Genomic DNA, 14181 nt, shown 5'->3' with positions numbered 1-14181 from the left:
CAAAAGAAAGCATAAGAATCAACTATGTTCACTTCATCAGATTTTTCTTTAAACTTATATAGACGCTAAGTCCTATAATTTTTGCCTAAAAAATCAATGTCCTTAGTTATAACAAGTTTTCCACATTTAATTAAGATCTTCAATCTTTTACCATCTTCAAGAGAACAAGATACAAGATTCTTTCATATGCTCGAAACATGAAAACTTCATTCAGTGTGAGAATATTACAGATATGAGCTTATGCTCGACCTTTCCCTTTTATGCAACCTCTGTCGCAGATGAGTTACTCATATAGAGTTTCTCGACATCCCTTATCCTCTGATAAGAGGTGAACATGTCTCTGTCTCAACAAACATACTTAGTGGCTCCAGAGTCCACCCACCAGTCTCTCACATTTGTTATTAAAATAACTTCCGATATCATGTCAATGAACTCGTTCTAATTTTTTTCAACTAAATTAGCATTAACTTTCTACTTACTAAGGTTTTATGTTGTCTACACTTGAATTTTACAAACATAACAATCACCCTTAATTAAAGTAATGCCGGATTCAGTTTTACGAAACATACCTTTCTTATGAAGACTACGCTTAGAGTTGTGTTTGATGTTCTCGCCTTTGTCAGCTTTGGAAGACTTGTGTTCATCCACATGCGCCTGGTAGCCATGTTCCTTTTCAATTTCATGTCACAAACTTCGTTTATACTCTGACCACGGACACGGTAATTTCCCAATCACCTAATACACCACATCTCAGAAACCTTAGTTCAAATAAAATATGAGTTTTGAAGATAATATCTATATTTATAAACTTCGTTTGAACCACCATATCAAAAAACTCATGGTTACCCCATAAAAACTACTTTAGTTAACAACAAAATTCTGACGGGCATAATTTTTCAGGAACGTTTCTCTGTTTTGTAAAATGTCAAAAAAATACTTTTACAACTCCAAAAATTCTGAAATTTTACGTGGGTAACTATCAGGATGTCTACTACGTTGTGTCAATGGTTCATCGAGATTCCTTCTAGGTTAAGAGATAAACTCGAAACTCTACAGCTGACCAAAAATTCGTTTTTGTTTTTCACTCCACAATTAACATCCATGATTCACAAACCAACCAACCATTTTCAATTATTACAAATTTTAATGTCTTAAGATTGTTGGGTGCAATAATCAAAAACAAGGAAAAATCAAATAAGCAAAAGTTATTGATACTTAGCTCCTTTCTAATGGAAGTGATCGATTTGATGAAACGGACGAGCTCCCCATATCTCCGCAACAACAACAGGGCAAAACTTTGGAAAAACAGAGTGAGTCACGTGTTCAACACGTTGCCCTTGAGACATTAGCGCCCGGCTACACTGAAGAGCGATGATATAGCCCTAACAGGACGGATATCTCCAGGATAAAACACCCTACTACACCTACTACTAGCATATGTAGTAGATGCTCAACTTGAGCTTGCCAACTCCGAAAAGACCATAAAGGAAAATCTCGAATACTTGAAAAAACAATATAAAATGTTTTTTCCCTTAGGGGTCCCTCTAAATATAGAACAACCCATTCCCATCGATTTTACAAAAGTAGTGAATTTTTTTATATAATTGACAAATACAACTTAAGAAGAAAAACTCCCCGATGTTGGACTAAAAGGTTTATATAGTTTCTTAAAACTACTAAAAATTGGAAACTCCACAATGTGGGACTAATAAGTTTCATTCACAAAAGAAAACAATAAATTATAATTTTTATTAAAACTTTAAAAAATTATTTTTTATTAATCGTTTTCCAACATCTTTAAGAACTTGTTAGGGTTTGATCTTGATATTGATTTTGATTTTTAGTTTTAAATTTTAATTTAGATTGAAGGGTACTTAAGTATTTTCGCCCCCAAAAAACACCCCTGAACGGACACTGTTGGATGGGATTAGTAATTCATATCCCCAATTAAAAAAAGTATCCCCCAATCGCGCGTTCCATTTTAATTGATTATTACTAGTATAAGAAATATGCATAATTTGATACCCATGTTTATATTCGTTATGTAGGGTTTTTAAGTGCTTTTCAATGGTATAATGTTTACGAATATCCGTGGTATAATTTGCGAGATAAATTATTTTTAAATTTTGCTAAAATTATTCATAGGGGTATAATTGTAAAAAAATACTTACAATTACTCTCCTCTTTTCTCATCCTTAAAAGTTGGGTAAACTTGAATCAGGTCATCTATTAAGGAGGGAGTACTTATAACATACTAATTAATAGTTATACGATATACACAACGATTTGATTTTCCTGGCATAATTACATAGAATATATATGTATAAGAAATAAAGTTTTATCAACATAAATTACTTTGACAGATTAAAAAAAAAGTGTCTTTGTGTCCTTGAGTGCGCGGCTTAGCTAGTATGGAGCCCATCTTCATACTTTGGGTGTGAAACCCCTTCCATATTATTTACACCTCATGTAAAACAATTACTAAATAATTGTTTCTTTTTAATGTGTCAAAGTCAAACCGATTCTAAACATGGGAGCATATAAGTGATGAGGTGTCACTACATGGGAAGGGATTCATATAAAAGGAAATTTGAGCATGTTGGAACATTTAGTTGGGTGAATCATTGATAAATTACACTACATTTTTACCGTCGCAAAATAAATCTTCCTTGTTTTATCCAATTCTTCTTGCTCATGTATGTCAATCCAATTCTTCTTGCTCATATATGTCACTGCACTTTAACATTATTGGTTCTTTATACTATGTCTGAGCTTGTTGTATAACCCGGTTCAAACTGAAACTCATTAATCACTTAGTTTTTAACAGGGACTACACCAACTCTAAGTTCGATCATGTTTCCTTCTTATAAGAAGCATCAATCCAGTAATGGCCAGCACTATGTTGGGTACCAATCTCCATAATTATGGAGTTTTCGTTCCTACCTTTTTGTCGTTATGTTGTGTTGCATTATTAAGAAAACAGGCATTCCATGCTTAATCTGGTTTTTAAAAATGATATACTGACGGGTAGGGTTTAATTCCATCAAACATCACCGTGTTCTTATATTTCCAAATTGACCAACTTCTGAGTCTACAGATCCATGACTTTTTAAATCATCTACACCCTCATTTGAGAAAATTACCACCCAAATGAGGACAAAGGATTTTTTAATACAGCCAAACATGCTTAACTAAAGCACACCGGATAAACAAACGAGCACTTTTTTTCCTTTTTTTTAGGAGGTGCCTGACTTGTTCGGTGGTAAGAGACATTATTGAACCAATATCCTCAGCTTTTCCATGATCACTTTATTCACAAGCCGTTTTATAAACTTTTATGGATTCAAATGCATTAATTTTGTTTAACATACTAGTTTATAACTTAATTTTATAAGATGAGTTATTATGGAAATCTAAACAAAATTTCAATTGATAAGAGTTATTCTCAATCGCGTTTGAAGTTTTCTATCAATATGGATTTGGTCAGTGATTCTTAAACGACTTTATAGCATAAGAAAATTACTATCTTTTTAGAAGATAGATAAACATATGCTTCATGAATCATAAGTGAAGTCTTTCAAATTCATACCTTAAATATTGAAGATCCTTAGGTGTTTCAAACTTTGCGACAAGATACAATACGTATAGAAATTAAGTGTGTTCTTAATGTCTCCAGTTTACAATAATCGATCAAGGATGGGCTGTTTAAGATGTAAGCGATGAACTTCTTGCAACCTAAGTTATTTCTCAATTTCAAAATATATGTCATTTACTAAGATACAAAAAATTGTTTCTTTAGTTAGGACTTGACTTGTAATGATGTTTTTTCCATGGTTTGAAGTATTAGACACTTTTTAGCTCAAGTAACTTTCATGAGAACAATTACTACAAAAGATATCCTCAAACTACCAAGAATGGATAATGTGCAGACAATGTGACAACTGCCTAATAAAATATTAAAGAACTTGAATTTCAAGTTAAATCGATTCTTGGAAGGCACAAGAACTTTCCATGCAGATGAATAAGCTAAGAATAATAATTCGTAAAATGTGAAAAATTAGCCCTGAAGATCAAAGAAAAATGGTTGAAACCAAACCAACAGTTTATTTGGAACGCGCAATTGGGGGATACTTTTTCTAATTGGGGGATATAAATTAATATCCCCATCCAATAGTTTCTGCTAAGGGATGATTTTTGGATATTGAAATACTAAAATACCCTTTGGTATTTTAACTTACTTTCTTCTTCTCTTTCCCTTCTCTTCTCCTTCTCTGTCGGCTCCTCTCTTTGATTTTTATTTTCTCCATCATCGATTTCAAAACGATTTCATCGTTGTTTCAAAAAAAATATTTGACGATTAATTTATTATATAAATATACCTCCTTGAAAGAAACCTAATCTTTGATTTGTTTTAAAAGAATTCGTTCGTTTAGGTTAGAATCAAAATTTGTAACTGAAAATTTTCAGTTTCAGTTAATACCTGCACTGTATTCATAATGCAATGTCGGTTTTGAGTACCGGCATAGTTTTAGTATTCACCATGTCGTTTTACTATGCCAACACTGTTTTTAGTATGAATACCATGCCGAAATTATCAATTGCCGGCACGCTCGATAGAAATCTATCAATGTCGATATCCAAGTGAAAAAAACTAAAGTTTCTGGGAAATTCGCATCATATGCCGGCACAACAAGCTAAGGAATGTACCATGCCGGCACCGCTACCGGCATGCTCGGTAATGAACTTTTTGTGCCAACAGTGCACTTAAGGAGCATTTTTTATATTTAAAATTCCGACTACAATTTTAAAATTGGGGGATATTGTTTATCGGCATGGTGAAAGTATGAATACCATGCCAATTTGGTCCCTACTGGCATGGTATTCATACTTTTACCATGCCCACACTGAGTTTTTCAGGCGTAACAATGGCGAATTCAATGAAAAAAATCAAATTTCAATACCTTAATACCTATATATACGAGTAATTGGAGCACTTCTATGTTCCACCTAAACCTTCATGATCATAAATATATTGATTTAATGTTGTTGCATCAACAATTTCAACGATAATGATTTATACTAATCATTATCAAACTAATCTATTAACTAAGCTAATTATAATTAACAACTAAACATGATTAGTGAGGGGTAGATTAAAAATTATATCAATTATCCGGATAGGGGAGACCTTGTTTGACTATTTAAATCTCATTTTTGTCTTTTTCCTATATCCCCAATTGCGCGTTCTTTATTTGGCCCTAAAAGTTATTTGGGTTGGACAAAATAACTTTTAGGTTTGTGAACTCAAAGAGTGAGTTCGTCAACACATAAAAGAAATAAAAAAATACTCGAGGTTCGCCTACTCAAGAATTTAGGTTCGCAAACTCAAATGTCAAATAACATCAGAAGCACAAAGCCTTGTTATGTTCAAAAACTCAAATGAGAAAATATATTAGGAAGATAAAATCTTTTGTTAGGTTCACAAACTTAAATGTTTTAAAGTCATCAGTATAAGTTTTATAGAAAAGGTTTGCAAATTCAAATGGTTAGAAGCCATCATTAGAAGTTTCTTATAATATGTTCGCGAACTCGTGTGACTAAAATTCATCGGTAAAAGATTTTATATTCTAGGCTCGCATACTCGAACGACTACAAAGCCTTTTATGTTCGCGAACCTAAAATTTAAGTTTTGGTATGTCAACTCTGTCGTTGCAGGTTTAAGGAACAGTTTTGGTGTCTAAATTTGACAACAGAGTTGAGATATCAATGTCTGAGGGGTCAATTGATTCGCTTTAACAACTTATTTCCAGAAAAAAGTGACAATATTATTGTACTTAGTGGGGAGTATAATTGACTTAAAGATTGTTTTTTCTATTGTCAAACTTTATATTTGATTTATAAAAAAGAAAAACCATTCATTTTTTATTTTTTAAATTTATAACTTTTAATATATAATCTAATTGTTTGAATTGGTGTATTTTATTGATGAATTTCCAAGCTTTTTGGCGTTGTTTTGAATCTATTTTATCAAATGATAGTGATCAATGATGCTCGCTTGATATTTGTTTTTTAGATTTTGTTAATGTATTTTAGAATGGCTACTTTCTTCTTAAAGAGGGGATGGATAAAAATGTTAAATGAAAGAGAAGTTGACAAAGAAAATAAAAAATATAAGTTACCCACGGTATTAAGTTTATATTTTAAGAGCAAATCTCCTAAATTTTAATTTTCACTATATTTCATGGATTAAAACATATTTTCCTAGAGCAGATGTTGAACCAAAATTATTTTATCTTTAAACAACGGCTTACCTGGAGTTTAACCAAATATCACAAGCATTGTACTTTTATAGTCTTACAACAATAAATAAAAGTACAAATAAGAATAAATAGACATCATAGTAAATAAATCATAAGCATGGATTTAATGGCATCAATTTTTTTAGATGAAGTGAAGCACCTGTTTATAGCTATAAGTGTCCAACAATTGAACTTCGCTTACATCAGGATGGGCAAAAAAAATTCTTTGCCTAGATACCCGTGTTTGTGGGTAACAAGTATCTTCTTATAAAAAAGGTTGCCTAAATAATATAAAATAAAATAATTATGGTTTTGTAAACCTAGTAAAATAATAATTATGAGCAACTTTGTGCACCCAGTCCTCCTGTCCTTGTTTACCAGGTTTAATGGAGATCAGAAATTAAGAATTCATCTTTATCCCATATTTTATTTAGAAAAGCTCACAACTGAAAAAACAAATGTTAAAGTTATATTCCATGTTTCTTCTCTTTTATTCTCCCATTAGATATACTTTTCTATTTTTCCTCTCTCATGAAGTTCCTTCATAAGCAACTAAGATCACTAAATTTTGTTAAAAATGGAAAAATCATAGAACTAAAAACGGGTTAATTAAGGGAAGCAAATTCAAAAAGGATTAATAGGTTTTATTAATATTTGATCGAATATGTTAAATTTGTAACCACTAGTTGTTAGTGTTTGTTTGTTTGTTTATTTTTGGATGAATCTCACAAAGTTTCTTCATGATAAAATAGAGATCACATGAACATCAAGATCAAAATTCAAAATACAATTAAAAGGTACTAATAAAGAGTAATTTGTGAAGAGGAGTAATAAAATACCAACAAGAGTACCAAGCAATCCGAAGATTAAAAAAATGGTTTTTTGATTATTATCCAACCATTTTGATAGATTTTTTCTTCTAAAAAAAGAGATATTCTCATAAAAATAAAGTAATATGTCCAGACTCTTGAATCTTGATCACCACACTTGAACCTCCATTCATAACCTCAGTTGAAATCACAAAGAAACGCCATGAGAGCGCATAAAGAATCTCCATAAAAGAGAAGACACAAACAAAATGGGTAAAACACCTACAAAAACACCATGAAAAACTAATAAAAGTAATGGATATTGAAGCAAAAACGTGAACTAACTTACACAACTAGCTAACTACAAAAACAAGAAAATGAAAGAAATATGCTCAAATATGGCCCTAAATGGACCTGATATGAGTAGTAGGGATTAGTGGTGGTGAATTTTTTTTTTTTTACATTTTTGGGAAAGGGCTAGAGAGTAGAGAGGCATTAGAGTGAGTTTCTTGACTTCCTAGTATCAAATCATTATTTTTTTCCTTGAAGTCAAAGTACTGGTAAATCCAATGTTTTAGAGGCAATAATTGATAGAGATCTTCTACCTGCTGCTATTTTGATAGTTATATGAGGAGACCATTATTTTTTCAATTATTGTAGAGTAAACATAAATCTAATGGTGAAGCAGATGAAGAATATGGAAAGTTCTTGTACTTTACTAATAAGAATTGATACTCGCACGACGATTCAAACCGAAAGATTTTATATGTTAATTTTACTTTACTCTTAGAAAACTTTGATTATGGATTTGTGACATATTTCATAATGATTATTTTTTTTCAAAAATAAAACAAAAATCAGAACTCAATTAATAACAAATTTCGTTTTTAAAGCCACTACTAGAAAAGTACGAAATATATATCCTGGTAAAAGTGGGATGTACAAAATCACATTATACTACTTTTCTCGTAAAGCTTATTGGTAGTAACCACTTTCTTATAGTTTAAAAAAGAAATTTAAAAAATAATCATGGACCATGGTCTATTATATACCTAGTATACATGTGTGTATATATAATTTATTTGCTTTATTTAGATGCGTGTATGTATATGTTTTATGGGCGTGTATAATTGAGGAAGATCCGAGTTTTACGTGCGTGTATAACTTGTTTCCTTCTCTCCTCAAACTTGAGGATAGGAAAAGACTCTCTCTCTATTCTCATGGTAAGATAAACACTTTCACGGCGAACCTTTTTCTGCACTTTGGAGCAGATCCGTGGAGGTAATTTCTCTTCGATTATCCTACTTTTTTTTTTCTTTCTTAATTTCAACACTTAGTTTCCGGCCAGGACTTGATTTTTCTTGATTTTTTAGATCAAATTATAAAATATTTTTTAGATTAAATCTCAAACCATGGTTGTTGTTTGTTTTTTTTCTTTTTTTGATCCAGGTTATTTTATTTCTAGGGCTTTGCCTCGTTTTAGGTTTTTATTTGGAACTCTGATAACTAAGTGTTTTTTTTTTGTTGTTGAAAATGATCAAGAATAACATCAAACTTTTCAAAATATGTCTAACATTAGCATAAGGATCATCTTCTGAGACACAAGCAACATCAAGAGCACCAAAGATACCAACAACGCATAAATTCAAAATAACGATTTTTGATTAATTCTTGGTCTGGTTCAGCCCTAGAATAACCAATTTTGGCTATTTTTGTTACCTATATTATTATTGTATGTTTGGAAAAAAAAATGTTGACTATTAATGGATATGTGTTACTATACCTTGAAGTCAATTTTGAGAAATGGTTGGATATTTGGATCCTAACATCTCTACTCTTTAGTAGTTTTGATGTGTTAATCTTTATCCAAACCAAACCATTTAAGCGTCATATGATGATTAGATTTTTTTCTTCAGATTAAATTCTGAATCAACATTGTAAAATAGTCTGAATGTGGTTATTATTTGTTGTTTGCTGAAAATCCCCGACAGTTTAGTAGCCAGCCCGATTCTTAATTAGGGTATTACCATTGTTGATATTTGAAACTGTACCATTTTTTTCCAGAAAAATAAATAAATGAAAAATCAAATTTTTATATATTTTTTCCAAGTAAACCAAACTTGAGAATCATCTACATATAAGAAAAATATACTACCACGGTTTCTGGCGAAAATGAGAAGTGATAATATCTCTTATCTTGAAACGGGGGGAGTAAATAATAATTTCGTGTGGTCCCAAACTTATTTTTATATGGAGATTTTACGCTAGATAACAAATTTGTGTTCTCGCAAAGTTATTCTCAATAATTTTTCATAATAGAAGCAGGTTTTGTTACCAAGTCTGAATAAATTCCTTTGTTCACATAAATAACGATCAATTTTCTTGGGACGACCTTTTACAGCTCTGATAGTTTATCTCTTAACATTACAAATGTTGGGGGTTGGATGCAGTTAAGCTTTACTCTCATCTCTCACTCCTTCTCAAACCTAAAATATTCTTCATTGCCGCCAGCCCTTCTCCAAATTTCTTTCATTTTTTTTCCTTAGATAATTATATAGTAGTTTATGCTAGGGTGATTTAGGTTTTTGCTTTGATCTCCACTGCTTTTAAGAAATTTTAATGGTGTTTTTGTATGCGTTTTAACATTTATCCGTATTTTCTCTTTACTTTAGATTCTCTATGCCCTCTCGTGTTTTCTCTTTACTTTAGATTCTCTATGTCCTCTCATGACGATCTTTGCAGTTTTTATGGACGTTTTGGTGGACATTTTGGTCGGATAACTATCCCGATATCATTCATTTAGTTTTTGGATTGCTTGGTATTCATGTTAGTATTTCGCTACTTATCTTCACAAAATACTCTGTCATTAATACCTCTTGTCATTGAATTTTGATTTTGATGTTTTTAAAATCTTGGCCATCTTTGTTTTATCACTAATAAAGTTTTATCCGATTTTATCAAAAATAATATTACGGGTTAATTGTGAAGATTTTGGTGTCCATGCATGTCATTGACAGTTGAAATCAACCTTTGAACCTTCGCCAAATACAAACAGTAAACTTCTCAAAACAAACAGGTTTTAATAGAGTTAGAACTAAGCTTTACACACCTTACACAAAACCTACCTCCACTTTAGAAAAGAAAATAATATAGTAAAACAAAGCCAACCACAATTCTTTAGAAAAATAGCAGTAAAGGGCAAAGAAAATGAAAATTTACCAGACTATTTGTCGTAGTTTAGGTTAGGTTTGCACCATCAATTTATATCCATTTTGTAGGGTAGATCATACTCACCTGGTATGAGTCGGTCCAAACATCTGGACCCTGTAATACTGCAAAATTATGGTGCATATAATATCCAAGGGAGACATTTTTTTAAGGTTTTTGTTAACTTGTATACCCATATATAAGTAAGGTTTAATAAAGAAATATTTTATTTTTTTGAAAATTGTGTTTTTTTGTCTTATTTTATTAGAAATTGTTTTTTTTTGCACAATAATTTTTGTTCCCAATGCAAAAAATTATTGTTTTAAATGCAATAAAACAGACAAATCTTGTTTCCAATGCAAGAAATTGTTATTTTAGTAAACCTTAACATGCATACAGGTATACAAGGTAACAAGAACCTTTTTTCAAAATAGTGAAATTAGACAAAATTAGCACCGTAAAAACACATTGGATTCCTTGAAAAACATTTAATGAGAAATAACACAATTATATTTTATAACAGAAAGAAAAAGAAACAATAAATGCACGGTAACAAAATATTCCAATCTCTATCACAAAATTCACAACACCAATCAAATCCAACAGCTCTCGTCGCTCTGATCGCCATTAAAACACAAATATTAGCGCGTGATACTCGGGAGTGACACCTATGATCTCACTATACGTGGATACCTACCGCAACATCTGAACCACTAATACTCTTCCACGTTTCAGATCACTCCCCACCAACTACTAATAATTTCATCACTTTTACTAGGAGTACTGTAGTACAACTTATTTTCTAGGGGTTTGTCTGTCTTATCGTTTTGGGTTGAAATTTTGGCGGGCAAAATTTCGACAAAATTTTAAAAATTCACAAAATAAAAACGCAAACCCTAGGAGAAGGAAACAAGAAAGAGAAAAGAGGAAGAGAGGAGAGAGGCCCATTTTACATTTCCCACCTCTTCTTTCTCTCTAGGGTTTTGCTGTTTGGCCGTGTAAGTTATCGATCTAGCTATTCAGCCTCTGCTGCGAAACCCTAATTATCATGTAAGTTCTCTCCTTTTATCTCCGTTCCTTAAAAATGATTACTTTCTGTCTATAATTTTGATGGATCTAACTCACACACACTCTCAATCGATTATATGTTTCAGGTTTTGATGTTTAATGGGTTTTAATTTAATAGTTCGTCAAAAAAAATTGGCGTGGAATTAGTTAGGGGATTAATAGTATGTGAAATTGGGGGAAATTTTAATTTGATTTTTGATTTAATTTAAGTTATTAGTATGGGGAAAGTTGTCCCTAAGACTAAGGAATTGGCGACGGGGAGGAAGCAGAATAGGAAGAGGGGATTGAGGGGTTCTTTAGATGTAAAAAAAGAGTATGTAAAGCCTGGTGCATTGGCTCAGCTAAGGTGTAGCAGTAGGGCGAGTTCTGCTAAGTTATGTACTGATTTGGGTAACAAAAGGGTTGTGGTGTTGGATTCATCGCCTTTGTCGTCGAAAACAAATAGTAGCAGTAGCAGTGGTGATTTGGCTCTTCCTACTGATTTTGTTGTTCAGACTCCACCGACTAGGTCACCTGAAAGGGTTAATTTGAGTCCAATTGTTGGGTTTGGACCAGTGGATCTTGTGGTTAATAGACTTAATAGAGGGCCTAGAACGCCTAAGACACCTCGATGGGAACATCTGGAGTCAGACTCGAGGCTGGAATCTCTTCCAATGGACCTACTGGTATTATTCCTTCTTCTTCTTCATCTATTCTCCTCAATATACAGATTGCTTTGTTATTTCGTTTTCTTTTATTATGTTGTCATGTAGATTTGCTGTAATACCTAAGGTGGTTTGTTTTGAATTCTCACATTTATTGTGGCAATATTAGTATTTTGTATTGTTGTCTACATTGCATAAACGACTTGTTACTTTGTTGTGTATTGAGCTTAAATCTTTGTTTCGCCACTTCTGCATGTGCTTCTTAGCTTGTTAATGTGAGTGACTCTTTAATTTGCGAAGGGGGTGATTTGTCTGTTCCTCTTGTCTGCTTTGAGTGATGTGTTTTTTAATATCTATCCTTTTACCTGAGTTGTCAGTTTTTATTAACAGAGCATGACTTGTTTAGTTTAGTTTAGATATGTTTGCCCAAACACTGCCAGCATTCATTTTTGGGCCAGTGAATTTGTATGGTTACTGATTTATCTCGTTTCTTTGTTTCTTGAGGTTAAACTCCTTTGCCACTTGCATCATGATCAGCTAAGACCTGTTTTTCATGTTTTCGCAGAAAATTAGAAAGGCGGTAAGTCTCTCTCTCCATATATTTTCTCCTTTTATTCAATTGAGATTAATGTTTGGTGTTTATTTTCATTTGAGATTGCAGAAATGAGTGTTGATACAATATTTTTGTGTTATTTACCAGGTCCTGATGGCTAGGCAGTTTCACTTCAATTACACAACCCCAGATCGTGTTCGGCAGGAGATGCTGAGAACAAAAACACCTCTCCCCACTGAACATTGGCCATTTGTGAGGTTGGTATGACGGACGTTAGGATTCAAACTTTATATAAGATGGTTCTTTAGCATTTTTTAACTAGTTCATGGGTATCTTCCTTTTGTAGTAAAGGAGAAGGTAAGGATGTTTTTCGTTCCAGCCCCCACACACCCAAAGCACCTAGACATGGTCCTCGGCCTCCTTCTCGTTACAAGGATGCAGAGGTCAGGCAAATTGCAGCAGTCCTCTTCCAGGAGTCGGCATTAACATCCAAGTTTATTGTTCCCCCAAGCTTGTCCAAGTCTGTATGCAAATCTCTTGCATCGACTAGGGCGTTATTCTGTGAGGATGAGTTATGCCATGCTGTAGCTCAGAATAAGCTTCGTTGAGTTTTATTCCAAACTATCTGCTTTTTTCTCTCCGCTCCCTTTTTTGTTCTATATGTACATAAGTTTGTCTTTCCATTATTTGGTTTTCTCATATAGGTATAGTAGTAAAGATTGCAGTTCTGGATTTTGTGATTGTGGTAGTCCATCTCTTATTTAAGAGATGCTTCATTGTATAGTTTGTTATTATGATATTTGCAGTTGCAAGTGTCTGACAATCTCCAACAAGACATTAATAAGAAGGGGAGGCTTCAGAGTTTTTTACTTTTGTTCTCTTTGCCGTCAAACCACATTAGGAAGGCCCTACCTACCTACTTCCTACTGGAAACAGCAGCTGGTACTTTGTCCTTCATGACCTGTTCAAGGTTCCGCCTTATTTGTATGTTGTGTGTCGTTCTGTTCTATGTATTAATGGAACTCTGATCTCTTTTTTCTAGTTCACGCACTCTCCGACAGACGAGGTACTCTGGTCTGTTGTGTGGCTGTCTATTAAGCAAGTAAAGTGGGGGATATTCATATATTATTAAGTTCTCGTTGATTCAGCATCACTGAATTGAACCTTTCTCTGTGAATTCTCTTACTTCCAAATGTGCAATTGACATCGTCAAGGAGTGAATGACATTCAGCATTGCGCATTCTAATATTACCAGCTGATTCTGGCATTCGAATTCCCATAAGTTACCAGATATGCTATATTTTACTCCTTTATTATTGCAGCAGATTGGCATGTTATTTCAAAGCTTATTCCAGAATCCTATCAGCTCTTACTTTAGACGCCATATTCTTTCAGATTAAATGAGCAGGGCACTGAGCTGCTTCTTCCCATGTTAGTTCCATCGTTTTCATATAATGGGCGAATGAGCCTTCGACTCGATAGCTTTGGGACACAAATGAGAGATCTCTTCTAAGGGTTTGGCTGCAATGACTCGAGACCCGGAGAGCAAGTCCAAATGGGGTGATAAATGAGCAAATTTGCCTTTTTCCCCCCACGATGGG

General features: G+C 33.0%; 1 pseudogene; it reads left to right on the top strand.

Moving 5' to 3' along the window:
* Positions 1–8304: 8304 nt before the first annotated feature.
* LOC113330381 lies at positions 8305–13449 on the top strand (annotated as a pseudogene).
* Positions 13450–14181: the final 732 nt, after the last annotated feature.

Source organism: Papaver somniferum, unplaced genomic scaffold (genome assembly GCF_003573695.1).
Source record: "Papaver somniferum cultivar HN1 unplaced genomic scaffold, ASM357369v1 unplaced-scaffold_118, whole genome shotgun sequence".
NCBI classification, from domain to species: Eukaryota; Viridiplantae; Streptophyta; class Magnoliopsida; order Ranunculales; family Papaveraceae; genus Papaver; species Papaver somniferum.
The sequence above is the reverse complement of the archived record's forward strand: the minus strand, read 5'-3'. Positions and strand labels throughout refer to the sequence as shown.